The sequence below is a fragment of the Dermacentor silvarum genome, chromosome 2 (genome assembly GCF_013339745.2).
Source record: "Dermacentor silvarum isolate Dsil-2018 chromosome 2, BIME_Dsil_1.4, whole genome shotgun sequence".
Classification (NCBI taxonomy): Eukaryota; Metazoa; Arthropoda; class Arachnida; order Ixodida; family Ixodidae; genus Dermacentor; species Dermacentor silvarum.
In genome coordinates this window covers 68,159,749-68,185,170 of record NC_051155.1, presented here as the reverse complement: position 1 = coordinate 68,185,170, position 25,422 = coordinate 68,159,749, and the positions used below count along the sequence as shown (strand labels likewise).

General features: G+C 48.9%; 14 non-coding genes across 14 annotated transcripts; all 14 read right to left on the bottom strand.

Annotated features, from left to right (window-relative positions):
* Positions 1–7,099: 7,099 nt before the first annotated feature.
* Positions 7,100–7,172, bottom strand: Trnak-cuu (transfer RNA lysine (anticodon CUU)). Its single transcript has one exon. It is a non-coding gene; the product is annotated as a tRNA-Lys (tRNA).
* A 153-nt stretch (positions 7,173–7,325) lies between these two features.
* On the bottom strand, positions 7,326–7,398 carry Trnak-cuu (transfer RNA lysine (anticodon CUU)). Its single transcript has one exon. It is a non-coding gene; the product is annotated as a tRNA-Lys (tRNA).
* Positions 7,399–7,550: 152 nt separating this feature from the next.
* Trnak-cuu (transfer RNA lysine (anticodon CUU)) lies at positions 7,551–7,623 on the bottom strand. The gene has a single exon. It is a non-coding gene; the product is annotated as a tRNA-Lys (tRNA).
* A 153-nt stretch (positions 7,624–7,776) lies between these two features.
* On the bottom strand, positions 7,777–7,849 carry Trnak-cuu (transfer RNA lysine (anticodon CUU)). The gene has a single exon. It is a non-coding gene; the product is annotated as a tRNA-Lys (tRNA).
* Positions 7,850–8,002: 153 nt separating this feature from the next.
* Positions 8,003–8,075, bottom strand: Trnak-cuu (transfer RNA lysine (anticodon CUU)). Its single transcript has one exon. It is a non-coding gene; the product is annotated as a tRNA-Lys (tRNA).
* A 153-nt stretch (positions 8,076–8,228) lies between these two features.
* Trnak-cuu (transfer RNA lysine (anticodon CUU)) lies at positions 8,229–8,301 on the bottom strand. The gene has a single exon. It is a non-coding gene; the product is annotated as a tRNA-Lys (tRNA).
* Positions 8,302–8,454: 153 nt separating this feature from the next.
* Trnak-cuu (transfer RNA lysine (anticodon CUU)) lies at positions 8,455–8,527 on the bottom strand. The gene has a single exon. It is a non-coding gene; the product is annotated as a tRNA-Lys (tRNA).
* Positions 8,528–8,680: 153 nt separating this feature from the next.
* Trnak-cuu (transfer RNA lysine (anticodon CUU)) lies at positions 8,681–8,753 on the bottom strand. The gene has a single exon. It is a non-coding gene; the product is annotated as a tRNA-Lys (tRNA).
* A 153-nt stretch (positions 8,754–8,906) lies between these two features.
* On the bottom strand, positions 8,907–8,979 carry Trnak-cuu (transfer RNA lysine (anticodon CUU)). The gene has a single exon. It is a non-coding gene; the product is annotated as a tRNA-Lys (tRNA).
* Positions 8,980–9,132: 153 nt separating this feature from the next.
* On the bottom strand, positions 9,133–9,205 carry Trnak-cuu (transfer RNA lysine (anticodon CUU)). Its single transcript has one exon. It is a non-coding gene; the product is annotated as a tRNA-Lys (tRNA).
* Positions 9,206–9,359: 154 nt separating this feature from the next.
* Positions 9,360–9,432, bottom strand: Trnak-cuu (transfer RNA lysine (anticodon CUU)). The gene has a single exon. It is a non-coding gene; the product is annotated as a tRNA-Lys (tRNA).
* A 154-nt stretch (positions 9,433–9,586) lies between these two features.
* Positions 9,587–9,659, bottom strand: Trnak-cuu (transfer RNA lysine (anticodon CUU)). Its single transcript has one exon. It is a non-coding gene; the product is annotated as a tRNA-Lys (tRNA).
* Positions 9,660–9,813: 154 nt separating this feature from the next.
* On the bottom strand, positions 9,814–9,886 carry Trnak-cuu (transfer RNA lysine (anticodon CUU)). Its single transcript has one exon. It is a non-coding gene; the product is annotated as a tRNA-Lys (tRNA).
* A 15,326-nt stretch (positions 9,887–25,212) lies between these two features.
* Positions 25,213–25,285, bottom strand: Trnak-cuu (transfer RNA lysine (anticodon CUU)). The gene has a single exon. It is a non-coding gene; the product is annotated as a tRNA-Lys (tRNA).
* Between the last annotated feature and the right edge of the window lie 137 nt (positions 25,286–25,422).

Genomic DNA, 25,422 nt, shown 5'->3' with positions numbered 1-25,422 from the left:
GCGGCCGAGTGCAAGCTTTCGCCTTTATTTTATGATCACTGAAGTGGAGCGACGGCAAGAAGAAGAAGAAGAAGAAGAAATAAACTTTATTTAAAGTGCCGGCACTTTACTTTTAGTGGCGTCAGGTGTCGGCTCGAAGTCCATGGACTCGGGCGGCATCTTCAGCTTGCCGGACGGCAAAACTTTTTTTTTTTGGCGGAACTAAAATAGAAAGGAAACGTTACTCACTAGCTTTGTACAACGTTCCAGAACTTTCTCGTTAAGCAGACGATTCCACTATTTAGCGTTACCAATGGGTATCGTTACCCGCCCATGCCACCAGGAGTACCGGTTCTGAACGATGTGGCCGACTTAGATTACACTACTTATATCCTGGCATAGCCGAGATAAGGCACTGCTAATTTTTTTTCGCGGAACTAAAGTACAAAAAAATCGTTTCATCCAATGCAACCCTTATCAGTGGAAGACGATTACGAGGTTTCAAAGTATTCCGCCCAACCCCACGACCCTGAAATAAGGAGTCTCATGCTCTACCGACTGAGTTAGTCGGGCTCACGCTCCCTCCGATCGTAAATACATTTTTATGATCACGCTAGCTGAGGGAATGATTGATTGAATAACTTTTATTTCTTCAGTCCTGTAGAACGCGTATTAGCACGTCGCGGGCCGCTCCCACGTCGGGACCGACAGGCCCAGCCTGCGAGCCGCATCGTGGGCTTACTGGACAGCCCAACGTTGCTCAGCCAGCGGTGGGTTGCGGAAGGCCGACTCCCGCCTAGCTGAGCTGAGGTCAGGGCTTGCTATGAAGAGACATTCCGAGAGTGTTGTGTGCGAAAAACTTTATTGAAAGCACACGGAGGTAGCTTGAGGTGGCCCGGAGGGGGCCACCTCTCACACTCACTAGGTGGGCTCCTCATTACAGGAGCCCATTGGCGGCCACCGCGGCTTGTGCTCGGTCGACCAGGGCCTTCTGGATCGCCAGGTCGGAGCAGCCGAGCAGGGCTGCAGTCCTTCCGGGTGGGGTTTGGTTTTGGGGTGAGGTTCAGGGTTGATTGGCATGCCCACACCATGTGGCAGATGTCCGAAGACTTCTCCGCACAGTGCGGGCATTTTCCTGTACAGGCAGGATCAAAGTGTTTTAAAACTGCCGGGCACAGCAGTGTTTTGGTGTAAAGGCGGAGGAGTGTATGTTCCTCTGCCTTTGTTAGGCCCTTACAGGGCTTAGGATCATATGCGAAAGTGTTGATCTATCTCCGCAAGCAGGGCAGGCGTCATCAGTGTGAATCTCCGGATATTTCGCATGTAACGCGCTGGCAAAACGTTTTATTGTGATAGCAATTGTATGGACACAATTGCAATTATATGGCGTCGCCGTAGCCGTGAGGTTCCGCATGACGTCCAACGGCGATGAAATCGTCGCCGCGCTCCGGACGCTTTATGTGCGAGTGAAAGCGCGCGAGGGACGCGCGCTTTCACGGGGAGCGAACGCACGGCGGAGATCAAACGCGCGTCCTGCGTCATGCTCCCTGAAGGGCTGCAGAATGAAGCGTCTCTTTCCTCCTGTACATTACCATATATATAGAGCAAACGCAACTTCTTCCGTCGTGCGAAAGGCCGTGGGGGGACAGGAGGGAGGGGAGGCGTCGTTTAGCTGCGGCACCAAATGCGTAATTATATAACAACGTTGCGAGGCGAGAAGGTGGTCAAGACTTCCGACGCTGCTCGACGAGTGTGCCGTTCTGATCTTGTTGAAAACCACCGAGCCGCCCCCAGAGGCGGACGCTGGTTCGGACGCGCTGACCAGACGAGCGGTGCATCGGCTCCGCCAACTTTTGGCAGGAACCGCGGCTCAAGTCATCGGATCTCCAAAACTCTGGTACCATCAGATGCGTGAAGACGAGAGGCACCTGTGGACACCGGTCTTGTGCAGGTGGACCCAATTTCGGCACTTCTAGAACAATGTGTTGCCTCCGCCACGCCGCGGTGAGCTAACCCCTCATTAGGGTTCGGCTCGACTCTGCCGGCTTCGAGAACTTTCTCTCCATGGCGGTGAGCAAGATCACCGGTTATGACCCAGCAGCCATGAGCTGGGCAAAAATTGACCAAACCACCCAACATGAGGAGCAGATGCTCACCGAAAATGAATGCCTTCAAGCCCTGGTGCGCCTTCGGCAACGTCGGACGCAAGGTAACAACGCGGAAACCAACGGCGGCGCCGGCACGACGCCGCTGACATCAACCAACGGAAACGCCGGCGATGCTCGCGCTGCACCGCCGCTGCAGAAGAAAACAGGCAACCAGTGGAGACCGAGACAGACACCTCGACTGCACTATGAAGACTTGGTTGTGGTCTGATGTGGCCCTACCACACAAGTCTGATGTGGCCCTACCAGCTTTGTAATAACCCCCTGGAGTCTTTTGGCTAATACCTTCATAAGTATTTTATAGTCAACGTTAGTGAGGCTGATCGGACGATAAGAACCCACAGAGAGACGTTTTTCCGGGTCATCACTTTTGGGTATCAGCACAACGTGTGATCTTCTGAAAGACAGCGGAACTCGCTTGCTGTCATAAGCTTCAGCGAAAACATTAAGCAACAAGGGAGCAACCCTACATTTAAAAGCTTTGTAGAAGGCGGCCCCAAGGCCATCGGGCCCGGGCGCTTTGCCCAGCGTTAAGTCGTCGATTGCATCCTCGACTTCCCGTAGGGTAATCTGCTGTTCCAAACGTGCTTTAACGTCGTCTTCTAGCTTCGGCATAAACAGTAAAATCTCTCCCGGAACCCTTCCATAATGTTCCTTTGTTGTCCAAGCAGCTCAGTAAAATGATCAGCTATCACGCGCATAATCACCCTCCTATCCGACGTCATATCGTTGCCACTAGCTATTTGACTGATTTCTTTCTGGCACGCATATCTCTTTTCATCTGACAACGCTCGCTTCGTTGGTCTTTCGCCTACCCATAATTTTTCCGCTCTTGTCCGTATTATCGCGGCCTTATACTTCTCGGCGTCAAAATTCTCCACTTGGCTCTTCACGTCTCTCATTTCCTTCTTAAAAGCACCAGGCTGGATGTTTTCCATGCAAGTAAAATATTCAAGCTGCTCGCGAATCTCTCGTTCACTTTGGTTCTGCTTATACTTGAGGACGCTACCTCTTTCGATGGCAGCTATTTTAACTCTTTGCTTAAATTCCTCCCATTCGGCAGCTAGATTTGTTGACTGCACAGCACGTAGCTTGTCCAGCTCATCCGTCACTACTATAACGAACTTTTCGTCCTCCAGGAGCTTACAACCCTCATAGCTAGAATAGCAAGAAGTAAATATGGGATGACAGAAGGCGAGACATTACGCCTCGTACAGGCCTTCGTCCTCACCCGAATCACCTTCGCTCTGCCCTTCCAAGCTACACGCAAGACCGAAATAGAAAACATCGACAAGCTCATAAGAATCGCATACAAAGCTGCACTCCAACTACCGAATTGCACGAGCACAGACAGGCTCATGTCGATAGGCATAAATAACACATATGAAGAACTGGCAGCCGCAACGCTAATCGCACAAAGAGAACGACTCAACCCCACACACCAGGACAGAAAACTACTGCAAAGATTGGGATACCCGCTCGCCCCCCAATACTGCGGAGACGACACAGTCATCGTACCGATGCACCTACGGGCTCGCATCATCGTGGAACCGGTCCCCAAAAACATGCATCCGCTATACAACCAAAAGCGCCGGCAAGCACGAGCACGTAAACTCCTCCAGAGAAGGAACGATCCTGATACCTATTTCACCGACGCTAGCCTTTACTCCACAACACCACAAGGCCCCAGAAAACCGGCATACGCAACGGCAGTAGCTAACCAAAAGAAAGTGGTGGCCTGCGCATCTATACGCACCAGATCAAGCGCCACCGCAGAGGCAGCAGCCATAGCCCTCGCAATCAAAGAAGCAGAACGAAGAGGTCGCTCCGCATATATCCTGACGGATTCACAGGCCGCCTGTCGGTTATATGTTAGAGGCACACTTCCCAGGTGCGTCACCGATATCCTGGGCCCCACGCTGACTGAGGACCATGGGATCGTCTGGTGCCCAGGGCACACAGGCCTCGAAGGCAACGAGGAGGCCGACTGTGTAGCTCGCGGACTTGCTGGCCGAGCCACAGAAGACTCTTCGAGGCCCCTCACAAACCACCATGAAGATCCCATCACGAGCAGGCAGATTTTGGAGGACCAACGCCTGACCAGACGAAAGTACGCTCCTCCACATCCCAAGTTAAGCAGCCAACAAGCCAGGGACTGGCGCCGCCTTCAAACCAACACTTACCCGCACATATCAAGGTTGCACGCGATGTTTCCAGAGGTATACACAACCAGTGTATGTCCCTGGTGCAACGACCACACAGCCACACTGACACACATTACATACCAGTGTACGGAACGCCCAGCCGAGGCAGTATCCAGGCTGGTGAGCTCATCACAGACACTCACAACGTGGTCTTGGGAGGCACGACTTTCCGAGCTGGCACTGGGAAGCCAACTGGCGACCCTGGACCAGGCCCGGCGAGCCGCCGCGGCCAGTGGGGCTCTACAAGAGGGCTCCACCCGAGAATAACCACACCAACCACTCTTCGTACAATAAAGTTTATTCTCTCTCTCTCTCTCTCTCTCTCCAGGAGCTTCACATTAAATTTCCAGAGGTTCTAATTTAAACGTGTTTTCGCCTGCCCTCTGCGAAACCCGGCAATAACCAAACAGTGGTCGCAAAAAGAAATCGGTTTCGCATCGTACGCGGTACACATCGCAACTAGTTCAGCTGAGACATAGATTCTATCCAGCCTTGCATGGCTATCTCGCTGAAAGTGGGTATAAATCGGACGAGTACCATTGGAAAAAAACGTTGCCCACGTCATCTAAACCATGATCATGTACTATCTCCGATAACAACTCGGCGCTCTTATCACGGATGCGGCTCTTTTTCGATCGATCTTCAGCTTCACAAACACAGTTGAAGTCGCCTAGGAGTAATAGCACTTCATCACAGTTTAGGTACGTTTGAAACCTCTGAAAAAAAAAAGTGCGATCTCTTTCAACATTCGGTGCATAAGCGCACACAACGCGGTAACTCAAACCAGAAAGACTAAAATCCACCACTAAAAGGCGGCCAGATTGGAACGACTCAACCGTTTGTACGCAACTACAAAAGTCGTTACGTATGAAAACGGCACAACCGCCAGAACTGCCAACAGCATGACAAAAATGTACATTGAAATGAGGACGAAAAACGGACACCATTCGGTCGGCTACTTCCGGGTTCTCTATTTTAGTCTCCTGAACTGCGACCAAGTCCAGATCGTTTTCGAGCAGTAAGCGGCTTAATTGGCACTATCACCTTCTAGCGCTTAGCCCTCGTACATTCAGGGTTGCTACGCGCAAGGTCGCTTCAGTTAACAAGGCCATGACTGCAAATTAGGTTGCCCTTCCGAATGGTGTCCGTTGCGAAGAACAAACCAGAGATGAAACTTATTGCCATATTTTCCTCACAGGATGACACCGCGAAACTAAACCCGGCCCGCGGCCGTAAAGCTGTCGCGTCTGGAGAGCAGCGCAAGATAAATGATGCACATTGCACTTTTTGACAATTTTTTACCCACCCCAACCCCACCCCCCATTTACTCGCCATAAGGAACATCTACGGAGGCGGATTCACCGCCCGCAGTGGTTCGCCCGGAATGTTAGGTCGCGGTCTAAAAGGGGAGCGCCTCACACCTGGCGTTTTTGTCGGCGGCTCGCCGCCTCCACCGTCGTCCCGCTGTTGCTCACTGTCCACCGTCGTCTCATGCGCCCGCTTTCCGGCCATCGAGCTAGCTCCGTCGCGCGAAACATCCATGCACTCCTCCACGGATTCAGTCACGCTCACCGGAGGCTGCACATCTGGTGGCGCATCCCGTCCAGTCGATGCAGAGTCAACACCTTTGGCGGGCTCGTGCTGGTCCATAGGAAGTTACGGCGACTTGCTGCTTGTTAAGCTCGCCCTCCGGACAAGAGGACGGTGTAGATGGCTGTGCTTCACGGAAGTTTGCCTGAGGCGTCGCCTCTTCCAAGTCTGCCTCGTCCATGAGCAGGTCGGCGGTGTCCTCGCTGCCCCCAGGCCCCGTCACGCTGGCGTACGTTCGCTCACACTGGCCGTCTTCGTGACCGAAGCGCCGACAAACACCACATCGCGGGATGCGGCACTCGCGACGGATATGGCCCGTTCCCCGGCAGCGAAGGGAGAGCGGAGCCCTGCCCGGTACAACGACGAGGGCGAGCTCACCGGACACACTTAGCTGGTGTGGCAAGTCGTCAATTTTGACTCCGGCGTTCAGCTTCAGAGTCACAAGCCTCGTTGTAGACCCTTTGTCAGTCAATCCCTCGGCCCGCCAACGCTCCCTGACAATGTCGGTGAGTTTACCGAAAGGCATGAAGGCAAGGCGCACGTCCTCGTCAGGCACACTGTGGAGCAACCAGTGTACCTTCATTCGGACGTCCCTGTTGGCCGGGTCGATGACGATACAGCGCTTGCTTTTAACTTGCAGTTCACCGATGCTGACCAACTTTCTGACCGCTTCAGCGTCCTTGAAGGTGACCGCCCACACATGGCTCATACGGTACGCCCCCAAGGCGACTACCTCGGGGAGCACCGAATACTGAGCCAGAGCGTCGCGGAAGTCTTCTACCCTGTAGGGGTGAGCCTTGACGTCCGCGTGCAAAAACACGGTATTTAAAACAAACCGACCTGTAGGCAAACTAGGCAGAACAACCTGGTATTCGCTTTCCATTGCCGATAACCTGTTACCGCGGCCAAGCTTGGCCGCTATCGCCGCTCCTGTCGGAGCTCATGAAAAAAAAAAACATCCGTTCGCTAGCGCGGCCGGAAGTGGAATCGCCACTGAGCTAGCCGGGCTCGCGCTCCCTCCGATCGTACATACATTTTTATGATCGCGCTAGCTGCGCGACGGTAATCCTTTTCCTTTTCGCGGAACTAAAATACAAAAGAATCGTTTCATACAATTTAACCCTTATGACTGGAGGACGATTACGAGGTTGCAAAACAATCCGCCCAACGTGGGGCTCGAACCCACGACCCTGAGATTAAGAGTCTCATGCTCTACCGACTGAGCTAGCCGGGCTCGCGCTCCCTCCGATCGTACATACATTTTTATGATCACGCTAGCTGCGCGACGGTAATCTTTTTTCTTTTCGCGGAACTAAAATACAAAAGAATCGTTTCATACAATTTAACCCTTATGACTGGAGGACGATTACGAGGTTGCAAAACAATCCGCCCAACGTGGGGCTCGAACCCACGACCCTGAGATTAAGAGTCTCATGCTCTACCGACTGAGCTAGCCGGGCTCGCGCTCCCTCCGATCGTACATACATTTTATGATCACGCTAGCTGCGCGACGGTAATCTTTTTTCTTTTCGCGGAACTAAAATACAAAAGAATCGTTTCATACAACTTAACCCTTATGACTGGAGGACGATTAGGAGGTTGCAAAACAATCCGCCCAACGTGGGGCTCGAACCCACGACCCTGAGATTAAGAGTCTCATGCTCTACCGACTGAGCTAGCCGGGCTCGCGCTCCCTCCGATCGTACATACATTTTTATGATCACGCTAGCTGCGCGACGGTAATCTTTTTTCTTTTCGCGGAACTAAAATACAAAAGAATCGTTTCATACAATTTAACCCTTATGACTGGAGGACGATTACGAGGTTGCAAAACAATCCGCCCAACGTGGGGCTCGAACCCACGACCCTGAGATTAAGAGTCTCATGCTCTACCGACTGAGCTAGCCGGGCTCGCGCTCCCTCCGATCGTACATACATTTTTATGATCACGCTAGCTGCGCGACGGTAATCTTTTTTCTTTTCGCGGAACTAAAATACAAAAGAATCGTTTCATACAATTTAACCCTTATGACTGGAGGACGATTACGAGGTTGCAAAACAATCCGCCCAACGTGGGGCTCGAACCCACGACCCTGAGATTAAGAGTCTCATGCTCTACCGACTGAGCTAGCCGGGCTCGCGCTCCCTCCGATCGTACATACATTTTTATGATCACGCTAGCTGCGCGACGGTAATCTTTTTTCTTTTCGCGGAACTAAAATACAAAAGAATCGTTTCATACAATTTAACCCTTATGACTGGAGGACGATTACGAGGTTGCAAAACAATCCGCCCAACGTGGGGCTCGAACCCACGACCCTGAGATTAAGAGTCTCATGCTCTACCGACTGAGCTAGCCGGGCTCGCGCTCCCTCCGATCGTACATACATTTTTATGATCACGCTAGCTGCGCGACGGTAATCTTTTTTCTTTTCGCGGAACTAAAATACAAAAGAATCGTTTCATACAATTTAACCCTTATGACTGGAGGACGATTACGAGGTTGCAAAACAATCCGCCCAACGTGGGGCTCGAACCCACGACCCTGAGATTAAGAGTCTCATGCTCTACCGACTGAGCTAGCCGGGCTCGCGCTCCCTCCGATCGTACATACATTTTTATGATCACGCTAGCTGCGCGACGGTAATCTTTTTTCTTTTCGCGGAACTAAAATACAAAAGAATCGTTTCATACAATTTAACCCTTATGACTGGAGGACGATTACGAGGTTGCAAAACAATCCGCCCAACGTGGGGCTCGAACCCACGACCCTGAGATTAAGAGTCTCATGCTCTACCGACTGAGCTAGACGGGCTCGCGCTCCCTCCGATCGTACATTGATTTTTATGATCACGCTAGCTGCACGACGGTAATCTTTTTTCTTTTCGCGGAACTAATATACAAAAGAATCGTTTCATACAATTTAACCCTTATGACTGGAGGACGATTACGAGGTTGCAAAACAATCCGCCCAACGTGGGGCTCGAACCCACGACCCTGAGATTAAGAGTCTCATGCTCTACCGACTGAGCTAGCCGGGCTCGCGCTCCCTCCGATCGTACATACATTTTTATGATCACGCTAGCTGCGCGACGGTAATCTTTTTTCTTTTCGCGGAACTAAAATACAAAAGAATCGTTTCATACAATTTAACCCTTATGACTGGAGGACGATTACGAGGTTGCAAAACAATCCGCCCAACGTGGGGCTCGAACCCACGACCCTGAGATTAAGAGTCTCATGCTCTACCGACTGAGCTAGCCGGGCTCGCGCTCCCTCCGATCGTACATACATTTTTATGATCACGCTAGCTGCGCGACGGTAATCTTTTTTTCTTTTCGCGGAACTAAAATACAAAAGAATCGTTTCATACAATTTAACCCTTATGACTGGAGGACGATTACGAGGTTGCAAAACAATCCGCCCAACGTGGGGCTCGAACCCACGACCCTGAGATTAAGAGTCTCATGCTCTACCGACTGAGCTAGCCGGGCTCGCGCTCCCTCCGATCGTACATACATTTTTATGATCACGCTAGCTGCGCGACGGTAATCTTTTTTTCTTTTCGCGGAACTAAAATACAAAAGAATCGTTTCATACAATTTAACCCTTATGACTGGAGGACGATTACGAGGTTGCAAAACAATCCGCCCAACGTGGGGCTCGAACCCACGACCCTGAGATTAAGAGTCTCATGCTCTACCGACTGAGCTAGCCGGGCTCGCGCTCCCTCCGATCGAACATACATTTTTATAATCACGCTTGCTGCGCGACGGTAATATTTTTTTCTTTTCGCGGAACTAAAATACAAAAGAATCGTTTCATACAATTTAACCCTTATGACTGGAGGACGATTACGAGGTTGCAAAACAATCCGCCCAACGTGGGGCTCGAACCCACGACCCTGAGATTAAGAGTCTCATGCTCTGCCGACTGAGCTAGCCGGGCTCGCGCTCCCTCTGATCGTACATACATTTTTATGATCACGCTAGCTGCACGACGGTAATCTTTTTTTCTTTTCGCGGAACTAAAATACAAAAGAATCGTTTCATACAATTTAACCCTTATGACTGGAGGACGATTACGAGGTTGCAAAACAATCCGCCCAAAGTGGGGCTCGAACCCACGACCATGATATTAAGAGTCTCATGCTCTACCGACTGAGCTAGCCGGTTTTTTTTTATTTATTGCCGGTCTTTGACAATTTACAGAGCACACACTAGAGAACAATAGCACAAAAATAACTACAAAACATATTGAAAAACAGAAAAGCCACCTGTCCTACATGGACTGGCGTTGTCTAATTAAAATTCTTTTAAAGTTGTCAAAGGTTCTAGCCTCGACAGCCAATCGGGTACACAATCTTGTGTTTTCTTTATTGCAATAAAGCGAGACATACTCTCTAGAATATAAATGCGTGCAGGCCTAGCGTCTGGGTCGCAATGGTACCCAGCCATCCTCGCCCGCCATAAACAGTGGAGGCCCTGGAGCATTATTAAATCGTATGGAACTCCGTCCTCATTGTTTATCGCTAGGTACCTTATCCCATGCGGACTCAATAGAAAATCTTTCTTCATTGTCCGTTTTAGGACGTCCCAGAAGTAGACACCTTCCCAGCAATGCAAAAACACATGATCTATGGTTTCAGGTTGCTTGCAGATCAAGCAATATGCGCCCCATGGTACAAGGAAGCCACGTTCTTCCATGAATGTTTTCACTGACAGTGTTCCTGAGTGTAGCCTAAAAAAGAATGTTTTTACCCCAGTAGGCACCTCCATTCTTTTCACCCGTTTCAGGACATCCTGTCCTGGTCCTCAACTGTATACCGCTCTGTACAATGGCACTGGGAATACAATATCGCATACATCTCTATATAACGTCTTTCTTTTCACGCCAGATAAATAATCGAAAGAAAAACGCACAGAAAGAAAGCGCACACTATCAACAACTTCTTTTAGATAGCCGCGAATCGTTCCTGGCATACTGTTGGTACTAACAATGAGCGCCGGCAAAGCGGCTCTTAACCTGAGCTGTAATACCGTACGCAGAAATGGATCGCGCACATCCCGAAAAAACAAAAATCTATTGACAAGCTGTCGTACAAAAAGATGCGCCAAGCCCAGCCCCCCTTCCTTCACCCGCCTGAACAGGTTTGTTCGGCTACATCTTTCCCAGTTGGAGTCCCAGATAAAAACGGCGAACACTCTGTGCAATCTTTGCACATTTACCCTTGAACAAAACAACGTCTGCATGACGTACCACAACTTCGTAATGAAAAACAAATTACATACAGTTGCCCTTGCGAAAATGGACAGGTTGATGCCTTTCCACCTGTCTGCTTTTTCTTTTGTTTCTTTTATTTGGATCGTCCAGTATTCCTCGCTCTGTTTGTAGCTATCCAAGGGAACACCGAGATACTTGGTAGGGGTTTTCACCCAGCTCACATTCGCGAAGTTGTCCGGGGCCGAGGACCACTCTCCGTGCCACAAACAGAGGGACTTACCCCAGTTCACTTTACTGCCCGTTAGATCACAAAACTGTTTCACCACGCGTATTGTTTCCGTTACGCTTTCTCTGTTTGTACAACACACGGCGATATCATCTGCATATGCCAGGAGCTTGACTTCTGTGGCTGCCAAGCTATAACCGCGTATTTGATCGTTCTCGGTTATCGCCAAACACATCGTTTCAATGTAAACTGCAAACAAAAGAGGACTGAGGGGGCAGCCTTGACGCACAGAACGCATGACGTTAATGGGGGCCCCCAATGGTTTATTCACAATTAAATGTGTTGTGCAGTTCTGATACGCCAATGCCACTCCCTCAGTGATGATGGCACCTACATTAACGTGATCCAGAATGGCAAACAAAATATCATGAGACACACAGTCAAAAGCTTTCTCTAGGTCAAGCTGGAGCACTGCGACGCCATCGTAAGTGAGGTCACAGCACTCGAGCACGCACCGCTTCGTGTGAATATTCGAAAAAATTGACCTCCCTTTGATCCCACACGTTTGGTGGTCTGCGACGATTTCTTTGATGACGCTTTGAAGTCTGGCTGCCAAAACCTTCATGAAAATCTTAGAGTCGACATTGGTTAAAGATATCGGCCTATAAGATGTCACGAGCCTAAGTTTCTCCGCTTTGTCACTCTTAGGTATCAAGATGGTATGCGCTTTACCAAAAGAAGGCGGCAAAGCTTTGTTCACATACGCGTCGTTAAACAGGCCTGTTAGCCGGGGCGAAAGTTCTTTCTTGAAGGCTTTATAATGATGATGATGATGTATAGTGTTTACTGGCGCAAGGGCCAAGTATGGCCAAAGAGCGCCAAGAGATGGTAAAGAGTGATCGATGGGTGATGAGCGCTGAGTAGATGTATTTCGGCTGTATAGGGGCCTAAAACTGGTCGCTGTATAGACGCGTAAAACAGGTACTTGGGATAAAACTATGACAATGACTATTGTGAGGTGCGCTGTGTGTATAAATGACTTAAATTTAAAACACTCAGTTATTGATAATTTCCAAGCAGCACTACTGCCTCACCAGGACCCTTGTGCGCAAGGGCCTGGAGGCGTGTGCTATACATACTAATGCCGCAACATAGGCCTCTATTGCGAGGCCGTGCTACGGATCACATGGGTGTATAACATTTAATATACGAATATCATTTAAAAAACCTAGCAATGATTTTGTGTCAAAGAGCGGGTCTTTGCCAAGGAATAATGCCGGGTGTAATGGAATATGTCGTCTGTATGCTAAAGGAAAGAACTTTTTTCTTTGCTCTTCTACCTCCCGGCATTCAAGCAAGACGTGGAGCACAGTTAGCGTCTCTCCACATTTCCCACAGGCAGGGGAATCACTGTTTGTTAGAAGATAAGAATGTGTGCCATACGTGTGGCCTATTCGGAGTCGACAGAGAGTGACCTCTGTTCGTCGTGTTTTTGTTGTAGGTGGCCAGCTACCTAAATAAGGTTTTATCAGATGAAGCTTGTTTGACTGTTTTGCGTCCCACAAACGTTGCCAATAGCACCTCAGTTTTTTCCGCAAAAATGGTTTCAAATCTATGGCAGGGATAGCGATGGAAATGCTACTAGCACTTGTTTCTGTGGATGTGGCCATTTTGTCGGCAAGCATATTGCCTTCAATGCCTCTATGTCCAGGAACCCAGCATATTGTGATATGTTGGGAAGAGTAAGCTTTGCATAGAGCCGAGTAAAGTTCTGCAATTACAGGATTTTTATGTTTCCGTAGCGACGATAGGGCTTTAACGACGCTTGAAGAGTCAGTATAAATAACTGCGTTGCGAATCTGTGTAATATCGATGTACTTTACAGCCAATAGGAGCGCATAAGCCTCAGCTGTAAAAATACTTGTTTCTGGGTGTAAAGCGACGGATTCCGCGAACGATGGGCCCACCGCTGCACAACAGACACCGGCATGCGACTTTGAGGCGTCCGTGTAGAATTCTGGGCAAGAGTATTTGGCCTGGATTTCTAAAAAGTGCATTCGGATGTGTGTGTCGGCGGCATGTTTTGTGACTTCTACAAAAGACAAGTCACAATCTATCTGCTGCCACTGCCACGGCGGTAATAGCTTTGTTGGAGCCATTAAGGTATGTTCAAGGAGTGGAACACTCATTTCATTACTGAGGTTCCTCACGCGCAGAGAAAACGGCCGTTTCACTGCAGGTCGGTTGTGGAACAGGGTGGCACTGGTCATATCATTTATTGCTTGAATAAGTTGGATGTTCATTGTTCGCGTGTATTTTCAGAAAATACATGAAACTAGTGTACGACCTTTGAAGATGCAGTGACCATTCATTAGACTCTACGTAGAGGCTCTCTACAGGACTTGTCCTGAAGGCACCGGTCGCCAAGCGGATGCCTAGATGATGAACAGGGTCAAGCATCTTCAAGGCGCTTGGACTGGCAGATTGATACGCTATGGCCCCATAGTCTAAGCGTGTACGTATAAGACTTTTGTACACGTTCATCAGGCACTTCCTGTCACTGCCCCATGTTGTATGCGACAAAATTTTAAGCAGGTTCATTGTTTTTAGGCATTTCTCTTTGAGGCGCTTTATGTGTGGAATGAAGGTTAGTTTCGAGTCTAATATGATGCCTAAAAATTTATGTTGTGTGGAAACTGGTATGTGTTGTCTGTGTAGTTCTACATCGGGCTCTGCGAATAGGCCTCTTTTTTGTGTGAAAAGGATACAGGAGCTTTTAAGAGGATTGAGTTTAAAGCCATTTTCTTCTGTCCATTTACACACTTTGTTCAAGCCAAGCTGGACATGCCGCTCACAAATTGCAAGGTTACATGACTTGAAACCTAACTGCACGTCGTCTACGTATACCGAGTAAAACATACCCTGCGGTATAGATAAGCGCAAGGAATTCATTTTGACGATAAAAAGCGTACAGCTTAGTACCCCACCTTGTGGCACCCCAGTTTCTTGTGTAAATGGCCTGGATAAAGCATTGCCAACTCTAACACGAAAAGTACGGTGGGATAAGTAACTTTCAATTACATTAAGCATATTGCCTCGAACACCCATTTCCGATAGGTCTCGCAAAATCCCATATCGCCAAGTTGTGTCATATGCCTTTTCCAAGTCTAGGAAAACAGAAAGAAAGAACTGATTATGGACAAAGGCGTCTCGAATGTTTGCCTCAATGCGCACGAGATGGTCAGCAGTCGACCGACCCTCTCTGAAGCCACATTGATAAGGGTCAAGAATTTTCTTCGATTCAAGGAAATGTAAAATACGACGGTTTATCATTTTCTCGAAGAGTTTGCATAAGCAACTTGTGAGGGCTATTGGACGGTAACTTGAAGCGTTGGATGGGTCTTTACCCTGCTTCAAGACCGGGACTACGATGGATTCTTTCCATGAGGATGGGAGATATCCGGCAGCCCAAATGGAGTTGAAAAGTGCTAGTAGTGTCATCTGTGTGTCGGTGTGTAGGTTTTTAATCATGTCATACATGATTCTGTCAAATCCCGGTGCGGAGCTCATACATGTGCTCAAGGCAGCTCTAAGCTCGGCAATATTAAATGGACAGTTGTACGGAAGATTTGGTGTGCATTTACGGTCTATTGGCTTACGTTCTGCTACTTTCTTGTATTTAAGAAATGATTCTGAGTAGTTTGCGGAGCTTGACACACGCTCGAAATGTATGCCAAGGGCATCGGCCTGGTTTTCCAAGGTATGCCCTTGGTCATCGACCAAAGGTAATTGGTTGATCTGCTGCCATTTTAGCCTTCTCAGCCCATTCCATACTTTAGCCTCCTGGGTATAAGAATTGATGCCTGAGAGAAACCTCTCCCAGCTTGCTCTCCTAGCCTGCCGTCTCGTGCGCCTTCCTTGTGACTTTATATGTTTAAATGCAATGAGATTTTCCGCCGTTGGATGTCGGCGCAGTCTACCCCATGCCTTATTTTGTCTCTTTCGTGCATCTCTACAGTCTTCATTCCACCAAGGAACACGTCTCTTACATGATTGGCCGCTTGTTTGTGGAATAAACTATTCCGCTGCACCGATAATAAAAGCAGTAAAATATGCTACGGCATCATCTATGCTAAAATCGCGTATAAAATCTTGTGATAAATAAGTAGATTCTTTAAAATGCTTCCAATCAGCCGAGTTAAGTTTCCAGCGAGGGACATGTGGTGGAATGACTTGTGTTAGTACTCGTAGGTTTAGAGTAACTGGGAAGTGGTCACTCCCAAACGGATTTTGTATTACATTCCATTCTAAGTAAGGGAGAAGTGTGGAGGATCCAAGCGCTAAATCTATCGATGAATATGAATTATGCGCAATATTATAGTAAGTAGGTGCTTTCTTATTAAATAGGCATACACCAGAAGTCACAAGAAAGCTTTCGATAAGTCGACCCCTCAAATCAGTCCGGGAGTCTCCCCATAGACTGTTATGAGCATTAAAGTCTCCAACGATAAGAAAGGGTTCAGGAAGTTGTTTAATAAGGCCATAGAATTCTGTTTTGTTCAGGCGATAATTCGGAGGTATGTAGATGGAGCAGACGGCAACCAATTTGTTAAAAAGAATTGCTCGCACTGCAACTGCCTCGAGGGATGTCAGAAGGGGCAAGTGTTGGCAAGCAACAGTCTTGTCGACAACTATAGCTACACCGCCGGATGAGGTGTTAGCCTCGTCACGGTCTTTGCGAAAAATAGCATATGACCGGAGAAAATTTGTCTGTGTAGCTTTTAAATGCGTTTCCTGTGCACACAGTACCTTTGGGTTAAGTTTGTGTAAGAGTTCTGTTATGTCATCAAGATTGTGGAGAAAACCTCTCACATTCCACTGTATAATTTGTGTATCCATTTTGACAGAGTTGAGTACTGTGTGTTCTGGAAAGGAAAGATTAGCTCACAGGACCCTTTCCGGGCGCCGTGATGCGCGTTTTGCTTTTGGAGTGGTCACGAGAATCGCGGCGCTCCTGAGGCGCTGGCTGCGCCATCTGGATCGGAGTTGTGTCCATTGACTCCTGGGAGCCGCTGGACTTCCGCTCACTCGAGCGAGGTGTTTTCAGATTAGGCCTTGCCTCGAAAAGCAGGGCCTTGGAGGCCACCAACCCAGAGGTCTATGGTCCCTCTTTTAGAGACGGCGAAGCAGCGCTGGCTGCTGTCGCCAAAGGGGCTGGTGGCACAGCCGCGACCACACTCTTTGCGGGCCGGGCCGATACCGGAGTCTGCTGCGGCGCTGCCCCCTTACGCGCCGCATCAGCATACCCTGCACTATGAAGAAAGGAAACGCGCTTGCGCGCTTCTCGGAAGGAAATGTTCTGATTTACTTTGATAATCACTATCTCTTTTTCCTTTTTCCATGTCGGACAAGAGCGGGAATATGCGGCATGTTCGCCGTCGCAGTTCACGCAATGGAGTGCAAGGTTACAGTTATCTGAGGGATGATCTTGTTCACCACACTTGGCACAGGTTTGTCGGCCTCGGCAGCTTTGCGAACCGTGACCATACCTTTGACACTTGAAGCATCTGCGTGGGTTAGGGATGTACGCCCTTACTCGTATCTTTACATATCCAGCCTCGATTATCTCGGGCAGTTCACTTGTACCAAAAGTAAGTATCAGATGTTTAGTTGGAATTTCTTTGTTCTCCCGTTTAATTTTTATTCTATGTACTTGGATGACGTTCTGGTCCTTCAAGCCCTCTAGAAGTTCTTCTTCACTCAAGTTCATGAGGTCATCGTCTGAGATCACTCCCTTGCACGTATTCAGTGATCGATGTGGTGTCACCGTGATTTGAGCATCACCAAATGCAACCAGGTTTGAAATCTTTCCATGCTGCAGCTTATCACGTACCTCAAGCAGGAGGTCGCCGCTAGGCATTTTTGTCACTTTGTAGCCACTACCCAGTGCGTCCGTGAGGCATTTGGCAACAATGAATGGTGAGATGGTTCTAACAGTCTTTCCAGGGTTCTCGGTATGTATGACATGGTATCGCGGGAAGTTTTCTTTTCGTTTGAGAAAAGGATTGAAACTTTCTTCGGTGCGTCCTCTTTTGTATAGAGGACGATCAGGTAGCTTGGGGAAAGATGAGGCCATAAGATCTTAATTAATTTCGGCAGCGATGCCAGCCGCCCACCACCGAGCCCAACAAGGGGACGTTACAGGAGTCCCTGCAAAGGAAGTCCTGCGAACGCCAGCTGTACAGCGTTGCTATAACCAAATACGACATAACCAAGACAGGTTAGCCACACAAGGTTAACCCTTGCCGCCTAGAGAATCGGAAGTTAAAAGAAGTGAATAGAAGACAGGAGAGATGTAAAAGTGAGAGAGAAAGACAAAAGATTGAAGAGGGGGACAGGAAAAGGCGACTGCCGATTTCCTCCAGGTGGGTCAGTCTGGAGGTGCCGTCTATGTGAAGCAGAGGCCGAAGAGGTGTGTTGCCTCCGCCGGGGGGCCTTAAAGGTCCAAACACCCGGCATTGGCTCAACCCCCAGGATCCTCCTTTCCCCAGACACGGCTAAGCCGCGCACGGATACACGCGGGAGGGTCCAAGCCTCGTGTGCTCGGGTCCGTGGTGGCGCAACTCACCAAACGCCTGCTGACGCAGACGCCCCTGCGGGGTGAAGGCTTTATAAAAACACGCGCTCAGACCGTCAGGTCCGGGTGATTTGCCATTGTTCAAATCATTTATTGCTTTTACGACTTCGTGTTCTCTTATAGTCCCTTCTAATCGGTCCTTCGTGTCGTCACTCAATCGCGGCATGCGACTGAGAAAGACCCTTTTGAACTCATCTACATTAGCTTCTTGATATGCAAACAGTGACTGGTAATACTCTAAAAACGCTCGGCCTATGCTCTTATTATCTTCGACGAGTGTGCCATTCCACGAGATCTTATCGACATGATTACGTCGACCATGAGCTTTTTCAAGTCCTAGTGCCCTTTTGGTGGGCGTCTCTCCCGCTACTAATGCGTTTGCTCTTGCTCGCACAATCGCACCTTGATAGCGTTCTTTGTCCAACTGTTCGATTTTTTCTTTGATGGTTCGCATATCTTGCTTATACGCCCCTGGCTCTTCGCACTCCAGCGCTATCAGCTGATTAAGTATCTTTCGTAAGTCTCGTTCTTTCATTTCCCTCTCAAACTTTAAGCAGCTCGACCTTTCTATTGCTTTCATTTTTACCTTTTGTTTGAACCATTCCCATTTCTCTGCTATGGTTTCAGTACTTTCATCGCATACTTCCATAACGGCCTCATGTATTGCCTCTACAAATGGCTCGTCTTTTAGTAGTAAGGCATTCATTTTCCATAGGTTCCAGTTAAAAGATTCGCTCTTCTTCTTCATACCTATGTGACACATCACCAAGCAGTGATCTGAGAACGACACAGGTGCAACAGAATAACTGTGGCACTTTGGAATCATGTCCTGTGACATGTACAAGCGGTCTAACCGCGCATGACTACTGCCTTGAAATCGTGTATACATCACCTCCCGCTCCCCCTCCAGACAATCACATACATCGTCTAGTTCACTATCACTAATCAACTTAGAAAGTATGTGACTGATTTTATCTCGAATACCGGCATTATTTGATCGATCCCGAGCCCTCAAAACACAGTTGAAATCCCCCAACAAAATCATGCACTTATCACGGCTAATGTACTGAAAAAGACTCGAAAAAAATACAGCACGCTCTTCTACAACATTTGGCGCATATATGCACATAACTCTGAATTAGACTCCACCACAAACAATGTCGCAAACGACCATTCTTCCCGTCTGACATGAAAATACACTTTCAACCACAAGGTCGGGTAACTTCTTAATAAACAGGACGCATCCCGCTGACGTGCCTACCGCGTGGCTCACCACCGCATAATATCTGATCGTGAAACGCCTCACCATGTTCCCGGTCTCCTCCTCCCCGTCTACCTTGGTCTCCTGGACAGCTAGAACGTCTATGTCTTGGTCAGTGGCCAACCGTAGGACTTGACTCTGCCTACGCCTAGCCGCCAGCCCTCTAACGTTTAGAGTTGCAATACTGAGTGACTGATTAGGAGCCATGATGAACTAGACAATGAGGTAGGCCCGGAGCATGGTGCTTACCCCTCACGACCAGCCGTCGGCTAGCCGTCTCGGGGACCGCCCGGTTTCTCGTCGTTGTTTGTCTGCTGGGCTTGGTCCCCAGGCTTTCTGTCGGACGGAACGTTCGGCTTTGGTTTGAAGCTCGAGCGCCTCCCAAGAGGCGATTTCGCCGGCGGCCCATCACTGGAGCTGGTTGCCGCGTTGTCCTTGTCCTCGGCCTCATCACGGGGACGCTTGAAGGTGGCTCCGAGACTAGCAGCCCGGTCACCGTCGATAGCGGCCTCGCCCTGTAGCATCGCTCCATCGTCGTCGTCTCCTTCGTCTTCACTTGCGCCTTCTTTTGCATGGACAGCTTCCGCGTCGACCCGTGCCGGCGCAGTCACTTGCTCCGTAGTTCCCTTTCCCTTGGCGTCAACGCCCTCCGGTACCGACCCAGCACCTGTCGCTGGGTGCACAAGGTCTCCGGCTCCCTTAGCAGCGTCTTCGGTCTCGACCACATCCATGACGAGTTCTGCTGCCTCTTGACTCGCGGCTGGGCCAGTCGCGGTAGCGTAGGTCTTGATGCATTCGGTGTCAATGTGCCCGTAACGTCGGCACCGGGAGCAGCGTGGCACCTTACACTCCTGCCGCACGTGCCCAGTGCCTTGGCAGCGGAGGCACTGCATCGGCCGACCGGGTACCACCACCAAGGCCAACTCTCCGGCAACACGTATCTGGTGAGGAATATCTTCCACTTTCAGGCCGCTCTTCAGCTTGAGAAGAACAGGCCTCGTGGTGGAACATTTGTCTGCGACACCTTGGACACGCCACTTCTCTCGACTCACCTCTTTTACGTTGCCGAAGGCCGCCAATGCAGTCCGGACGTCTTCCTCGGCCACACCGTGCAGCAACCAGTGAAGTCTGAGCTTCGCCTGCTGATCCTGAGGGTCGATGATCACACATCGCCGCCCCTTCACCTGAAGTTCTTTCAAGGCCAGCAGGCGCTTCGTTGCAGCTGCGTCACTGAGGGTCACCGCCCACACATGATTAACTTGGTAGGCCCGAAGGCACACAATTTCCGGCAGCAGGCTCGTAGGCGTTAGGGCATCCCTAAAATCTTCGACCTTGTAAGGCCTCGCTCGTACATCACCATGCAGAAACACGGTGTTATTCACTATTCGTCCTTTTGGCAGTTGAGGCAAAATAAACTGGTATTCCGTTTCTTCGTCGTTGCTGTACCTGTTTCCGCAGCCAAAAGTAGCCGCTGTCGCTGCCCTTGAAGAGGCCATGATCCCACGAACCGTCACGCTCGGTGGCCGGAAGCAGAATGACTGAGCTAGCCGGGTTTTTTTTCTTTATTGCCGGTCTTCGACATACACAGATAACATATACACTTTACAATGATAAAAGCAATGACCGTCTTGGGTCCTTGCAAATAGTTAAAAACATTTGATCGCCACTAATTCATCCAATACATGTATCCATTCAGGTGGTTCTTTTTTTGCTCGGTAAGCTTCACGCAGATACAGCATGCTTTCCTTAAAATGATCTTTCGCAGGACGAATATCTAGCCTCTCATGGCGCACATCCATTCGAGTCTTGCAGACGCTGTGTAAACACAGTGCCATAAACATGTCACATGGCTTATTTGCGTTTTCAGTTGGCAAGAAGCGGATGTCGTATGGTGTAATCGGCAATTCTTCCATCAAAGTTCGTTGTAGGATGTCCCATAGGAACACCGCATCTGAACAATCAAGAAACATATGCTCAATAGTTTCTGGTTGCCTGCGTCTCAGGCAGTTCACGGACCACGGTACAAAGATTCCCCTTTCCCTCAGCCATGGCTTCACTGGAAGCGTTCCAGTGTGTAATTGAAAGAAAAACGTTTTTACGGATGACCGTATCGGCATCCGCTTCACTCTTTTCAGCACATTCCTTCCACTGGATTCAACGTGGTACATTGAATGATACACAGGCACTGGCAATGATACATCAAGTAAATCTTTGTAAAGTCTTTTGCGCTTAACAGATGCAAGGTAATCCATTGAAAAGCGCACGTGTAAGAATTCAAAAGACAACACGACTTCTCGCAGGAAGCCTCTGATCCTAGGCCCTATTGTATAATTTGAGGACACAACAAATTGAGGCAGCGCGTTACGCAAACGCGTTTGAAGGACCGCGCACAAAAACGGATCTTTTTGATCACGTAGAAACAAAAATCTGGACACGAATTGTCTTAAAAAAAGATGAGCTAACCCTAGGCCTCCACTTTTCACCGTCCTAAACAAATTAGTGCGACTGGTGCGCTCCCAGACGGAACCCCAAATAAAGATGGCAAACTGCCTGTGTATTCTTTGTATGCTGACTCTTGATGCGCATAGTGCTTGCAGCACATACCAAATTTTGGCCACTAAGAATACATTACACACCGTTGCTCGGATGAACATTGACAGATCTCGTCCACCGAACTTCGCCGTTTTTGCCTTCATTTCTTCCACCGCTCCTTGCCAATAATGTTTTGTGTCCTGGTGGTGTTGTAGAGGTACCCCTAAGTACTTGGTCGGCAAATTTGTTCACTGTATTTTTGCAAAAAAATGGAGGTGTGTCCTCCCACTGTCCATACCATATGCCAGTCGACTTGGCCCAATTAATTACGCTTCCTGTCATTTTACAATATTTTGTCACAACATTCACATCATTGCTTACACTCTGCGTGTCATCACAAAAAACAGCGACGTCATCCGCGTATGCCAGCAGTTTTACTTCACTGTAGCCCACCCTAAAATCTCTGATGTTGCTATCATCTAATATCTTTAGACACAATGGCTTGCGATATAGGGCAAATGGTAAAGGCGATAAACCACATCCCTGTCTCACGGAAGATCTGACTTGAATGCTGGTGCTGAGTGTTCTGTTAACTATCACTCTTGTGGAGATGTCTGCATAGCACATTCTAATCCCTTCTGTTAAGATTGATCCCACGTTCACATGCTCCAAAACATCGAAAAGAATAGCGTGCGTCACCCTATCGAATGCTTTTTCCAAGTCCAATTGTAGCATGGCCACCCTACCAGAAAAGTCATCACAATACTCAAGTACTGTTCTTGCTACGTGTATGTTAGTGGTAATTGACCTGCCCTTGATGCCACATGTTTGATGTGGCCCTATCAATCGTGTTATTATGCTTTGTAACCTTCTGCCCAAAAGTTTTGTGTATACTTTATAGTCTGTATTCGTTAGGCTGATTGGACGATAGGCTCGCACAGATAGGACAGATGTGGAATCGGTGGATTTTGGTATCAGTACAATGTGACTCTCGCGAAACTATGGCGGCAGTAACTGGTGTTCATAAGCTTCTGTGATTACGTGATAAAGGGCTGTAGCTATTTCTGTTTTGAAAAATTTATAGAATGCCCCACCCAATCCGTCAGGTCCTGGCGTTTTGCCAGGGCTCAAGTCATCTATATGTTCCTCTATTTCTTTGATGCTAATGTGCATTTCTAATCTTTTTCGGTCTTCCTCTTCCAGTCCGGGCAAAAGGTGTAAGAATTCGCGATTCACACACAATGTGAACCTTGTTCACATTGCGGTTCCTGTTCTAAAAGTTCGTCGTAAAATTCTACAATGGCGCGTTGGACGGTTTCTTTGTCCCGTACTGCTACATTTTGGTATGTTATCGCATTTATCTCTTTTCTCGCGGCATAACTCTTTTCATCAGAAAGCGAGCGCTTTGTAGGTTGTTCCCCACACCATAAACGTTCTGCGCGTGCGCGTATAATTGCACCACGATATTTATCCTTATCGACAAGTTCCAACTGTGCTTTCGTTTGTTTTACTTCTTTTGCGAAACATCCGGGATGGTTGCTCTCCATGCTTAAACAAAAGTTGAGCTCACTTTGTAATTCCATTTCTTTTCTATTTTCCTGGTGGTGTAAGACACTGGATCTTTCTATCGCTCTTAACTTCTTTTGCTTAAAACACTCCCACTTTTCTGTATAATCTTTTTGACCACCCGATAACAGCTCTTTGAGGCTATCTTGAATTTTTTTTTACAGAGGTTTCGTCCTGCAGCAGTTTTTCATTGAATTTCCATAGTCCCCAGTTGAAACTTGACGGCTTTTTTGGACCATGTGAAAAAAGGACCAAACTGTGGTCGCTAAAATAAACATGGCTGATTTCATAATCACTGCACAATGGTATCGCTTCCGCAGAAACATAGACACGATCCAGTCTTGCGTGGCTGTCCCCTTGAAAATGAGTGAACTAAGGTGCATCATTATTGGCCAAAACGGCGCCTACATCCTCTAAATTATGTTCTTCCACCAGTGCTGCTAAACGTAGCGCACTTACATCGAGACCAGATTGCTTACGGGCTCTGTCTTCCACTTTGCAGACACAGTTGAAGTCTCACGTGATGACTATGGTTCTCTCACACTTCAAGTGACATTCCGCGCTTTCAAAAAACGCCCTGCGCTCGGCTGTTCTATTCGGCGCGTAAATGAAGATAACACGCCACTTCCGAGTACAAAAGAAAAAATCACACATTATAATCCGCCCGCTATCATCACTAAATACATCTTCAACAGATATCCCAATATTATACCGTAGAAAGAGCACACAGCCCCACTGAGCTAGCCGGGCTCTCGCTCACTCCGATCGTACTTACATTTTTGTGATCATGCTAGCTGCGTGACGGTAATTTGTATTGCGATAGCAATTATATGGACACTTCAACCGGATTTCTGCCGTCGGCGTCGCCGTCGCCGTGAGGTTCCGTGTAGATAAAATTTTCACCGCGCGCCGTATGCCCGAGCGGAAGCGTGCGGGGACGCGCGCTACCACGGAGAGCGAACGCGCTCAATCTCCCACGCGCAAGCAACGAAGCGGGAAGCCAGCGCCGGACAAAGCGGGGGGGGGGGGAGGGGGCACTTCTACTATTCTGCCAACAACCGCGCTCGTCGCTCGACCGCACCGTCTCTTATCTCTCCCACGCGCAAGCAAGGAAGCGGGATGCCAGCGCCGGAGGGAGCGGGGGGGGGGGGGGGGGGGGCGCACTTCTACACTGCCACCAACCGCGCTCGTCGCTCCGCCCGCACCGTCTCTTATCTCCCCACGGATCTGGCCTTTATGTGCCGTGCATTCGCCGCTCAGTTTCCGTTGAAGCGATAGACCGCACGTACCTTCGCCGCTGCGGCGTATGCGCTTGCTGCCGGCGTTTTGACAGTCGTTGTCTGCAGTCATTCAGTGTGTTCTATTCATGTTTGTTTGTGCGCGCTCACGCCACACTTGTTCATTCAGTTAGTAATAGCCGGGCCACATTTTCCAACGCACGCTACACATGCAATGCTGCCCGGATCGGCAGTGCAGCGCTACAGGTGTGTCCCTTCGCACGCGCTGCCCACGGGAAGCGCTTCTCATCAACACCACCGTTTCACACGCGCCTTCTCGTGGTCATCTAGTCTCTCTTCATGTCGGTGTACTTACGCCGCAGCACACCTGCTTACTTAATCAGCTCATGTTTACTACAATTCATATTGCTACCAAAGCCGCTCACCTTACTTCGTATGACATTGCTGTCTTGCTATCGCATTCATTGCTTCGCCCTTAGGGCGAAACTGTGACATTTTTTTTTTCTTTTCGCGGAGCAAAAGAACAAAAGAATCGTTTCATACAATTTAACCCTTATGACTGGAGGACGATTACGAGGTTGCAAAACAATCCGCCCAACGTGGGGTTCGAACCCACGACCCTGAGATTAAGAGTCTCATGCTCTACCGACTGAGCTAGCCGGGCTCGCGCGCCCTCCCATCGTGCATACAATTTTATGATTACGCTAGCTGCGCAACGGTAACTTTTTTTCTTTTCGCGGAACTAAAATACCAAAGTATCGTTTCATACAATTTAACCCTAATGACTGGAGGACGATTACG